Below are 3,712 nucleotides of genomic sequence, written 5' to 3'. Positions count from 1 at the left end.
ATATATATATATATATATATATATATATACTAGAGGCCCGGTGCACAAAAATCTGTGCACTCGGGTGGGTCCCTCAGCCCGCCCTGTGCCCTCTCGCAATCTGGGGCCCCTTGAGGGCCCCTTACCCTGGCTGCTGGCACCAGTTTTCCTCCGGCGCCTGGAACCCAGGCCTTCCCTCTTCGCCAGGAGGGGCGCGCACAGTGGGCTAGGGACTTAGCTCTTTTAAAAATACTTCTGAATGTTTGGTAAATAACCCTGTAGGAATCTCCTTTCTGAAACATGTTGGTTGTTAAGGGCTGATTTGGGTAATCAACAAAATGTATGTTAGAATCCTAATCTCCAGAACCTCAGAATGTACCTGTGTATAGAGAGAAGATCTTTAAAGAGGGGATTAGATTAAATTGAGGCAGTTCTAGTGGGACCCTTAGCCCATCTCACTGAAGTCCTTATAAGAAGAGGAATGTTGGGTCCCTGCCTCAGTAGGTCCGGGGGTTCCCAAAGGTGTGGATGGAGTCGGCGACGAAGGAATGACACAGAGGCAGCATTCAGGTGATCATCATATCCAGGTTCTCTTTTTATTGTCCTGTTACATCTATATTTATACTATTTGATCCTAAAAGCATGCCTCTATAAGCTTTTTTTTGCCAAGGAGAGCATGGGGTCTGTTTATTGGGGGGTCAGTCAAAGGGGGAGCTGGCTAGGGTGGGGTAGGGCAGCTACTTGTCTGGCCCCCAGAAACCCAACTTGTGTCCAAAGCCTCGACCGCTTTGAAGCCAAAGTCTTCCTCCACCTTTATCTGTATGGGGGCCAGCTCCAGAGACAGCGGGACTCACGCCTGGCCCCCTTCCGGTGGCACTCGCCGCCTCTTCCAACCCCTGGGCCCCTCGCCAGGGGCCAGGCTGCTGGCTTCTGCAGGCGCTGGCGTCCTCCTGGGCGGGGACAGCCCCTCTTTCTCTGGAGGCTGGTTCTCAGCGTTGCCTGGGGTGGGAGCATCTGTGCCCTGGCTGCCCTCATCCTCCAGTAAGATGGTGAACTGGCTGGCCCAGTAGTTGTCACCGTAGGAGTCCAGCACCTTCATGAGGAACCTCCTCTCCTGCTGGAGTCTCCATGTTATCCTCTATATCTGATGGAGCCTGTCCAGGACCCACTCCTTCGCCTGCTCAATCTCCCTGCAGCGCCTGGTACTTCCTGCGATTAAGTTCCCTTTGGCGCCGCTGTTGCCAGCCTCAGGCTGCCTCCTCCTCTTCCTCTAGCTCCTGGAGGCTGGAGCTGCCCAGACCCCCAGACAGGAACTCCACTTCGGTCTCAAGCTCGCTCTCCAGGATGTGACCACCTTCAGTGGAGGCAGCGCCAGCTCCCAGCCAGGAGGTGCTGAGAACTCCTCAAAGCCCACGGCTGCCATGGACCCCTCTCTCTGCCCCAGCTCCATTTCTCCCTGGCTCCAGGCGCAGAACTTCCAACCTTGCAAGCCTCTAGTTTAAAGTGGCTTGCAAAACTACAGCCCATTGGATTTCACAGCCAGGCACCCAGGCCCGGCTGCTAAGCCTCCTGTGAGTTGTAGTTCTCTATTTCCAGCTTGCCTCCCTGCCCCACCCCCACCCCAGTCCCAACTGAAAGGCCCTGCTGGCTGGACTAACCCTGTGGCCAGGCATCTGAGTCACCTCGGGTCTTTATTCCTGCCCCGACACCACGCCATCTGGCCATGGAGACTCTCCTCTTGGGAGGCCCCTGGGTCTCCTTCTGGGTCTCCTTCTCGGGCCTGGCTGCATCGCCCCCGAACCGGATGGCGTGCCCCAGCTGCTACACAGCCCCGGGTCCTGGGTCTCCTCAGCCTGGGCACCGGATCGTGTGCCCCAGCTGCAACGCAGCTCTGGGTCCTGGGTCTCCTCAGCCTGGGCACCGGATTTCTGACCCAGCAGCGATGCAGCCCCAGCACCTGGGTCGCCTTCTGGGTCTCTTGCTGGGGCCTGGCTGCTTCGCCCCTGGGGTCCAAATGGTGTCCCCAGGCAGCTATGCAGCCTGGCCTCTGGCCCCGCCTCTGGGTGTTCTCCCATCACTGGTGATCAGTGATCTGAGAAGCCACGCTGGGCAGGGAAGAGGCAGACATCTGCCTCTTCCCTGCCCCACCCAGCTTCTCCGATTACTGGCCCAGGGCCAGCAAAGGTGGCCAGGTCCTCCTATCACAGAAGCCAGCAAAGGCAGCCTGGCTTCTCTGAGCAAAAGCAGCTTGGTTCTCTGGCTCTTGGCTGCCACTGGGTTTCCAATTGCAGTCAGGGCAGGCGGCTTCTTCCCTCCTTCCCCTTTCGCCTCCTAGCATTGCACCTATGTATGCAAATTAACTGCCATCTTTGTTGGCAGTTAACCTCCAACTTGGCTGGCAGTTAATTTGCATATCGCCCTGATTAGCCAATGGGAAGGGTAGCGGTCGTACGCCAATTACCATATTTCTCTTTTATTAGATAGGATAGATATGTGCGACCAATTTGGCATGTCCTGCCCAATAGAATATTACCATTCACGGATGATATCTTGCCACTATTAGAATACCAGTGGCCAGGTGCATGGATTCGTGCATGTTGAAAGGAAATTAATTAGAAGAAATACCATAATACTGCTATTTGCCCTTTCTCTATAATAGCAGTGTCAATCAAATGCAGATTGACAATGACAAATTGAAACACACTCATGCAATTGGCGCCAGTAAGAGCTTCATATGTATCACACATGCACGAGTCAACTTAGCCATATAAATATATATATATATATATATATATATATATATATATATATGGAATAAACTTGCTTAATTAGACCTGCAATCAGATTTAGCTAAACTTTTTTCAAGCCATTGAATCACCTTAACTTCTCCTCCAGGTAATTGTCAGCAACACAGCAGTAAATATCAACACAAAGCACATTATTATTGTAGTTCATGTGGGGAGAACAACGGCTAAAATATTTAACTGAAGCAATGTTTGACTTTATTCTGCACAGTGAGAAAACCTGAAGTCATTTTCAAGTTCCACCATTTCTTCCTTCTTTTCAGTCAGGTCAAGTTTCTAAGCTTGCAAAATCTCGGTTTTCAGGCTAATAATAGGATACCTCTGAGTCTACCAACTATCTACACCAGAGCTTTGAGTAAGTGGCAGGGCTTTGCAGGGTGACGCCCACTGCCCCATCTGTGATTAGAGGAGGCTTTTGTGGAGCCCACCCAGAAACAGCAGGCTGGGCCTGGCTAGGTGCCTTCTGTACCACATGCTCACATGACCAGCGCCTGTGCATGAGCCCCCTGTGCCCCCACTCAGCACACCAGGGCCTGGTTGCATGCACCAGTGAGCAAGCACCTTGCCTGGACTCAGCAGGCTCTGCACCACCTGCTCCTTCACAGCACCAGTCTCAGAGCCAGGGGGCATCCAGAGTCAGGCTGTGTTGGGAGACTGAGGGGCTCCTGGGGGCAGCGCGCTTCCTCTCAATTCCACTAGGGGGCCTTCAGCTGCAGGGCGCCTGAGGATTCACAGGGCTCCCCAGGGCCTTTGCACCAGGAAGGACAGGGCAAGCAGGATCATCCAGGAGGCTTTTAGCTTCACCTCGGTGCAGGAAAGTGGTGATACCCAGGACACAAGGGCACAGGAGGTTCAGAGGGCAGCTTTGGGGCTGGAGTGGGAGGACTTCATGCAGGTGGGGGAGGCTGAGACCCTGGAGCTGAGGTTGG

The 3,712-nt window shown here is 53.6% G+C and overlaps 1 pseudogene across 1 annotated transcript; it reads right to left on the bottom strand.

The window, feature by feature from the left end:
* Positions 1-677: 677 nt before the first annotated feature.
* Positions 678-1,429, bottom strand: LOC308512221 (TCF3 fusion partner-like; annotated as a pseudogene). The gene has a single exon. The product of its transcript is annotated as a TCF3 fusion partner-like (transcript).
* Between the last annotated feature and the right edge of the window lie 2,283 nt (positions 1,430-3,712).

This window comes from Myotis nattereri, assembly GCF_964212035.1.
Source record: "Myotis nattereri genome assembly, chromosome: Y".
Classification (NCBI taxonomy): domain Eukaryota; kingdom Metazoa; phylum Chordata; class Mammalia; order Chiroptera; family Vespertilionidae; genus Myotis; species Myotis nattereri.
The sequence above is the reverse complement of the archived record's forward strand: the minus strand, read 5'-3'. Positions and strand labels throughout refer to the sequence as shown.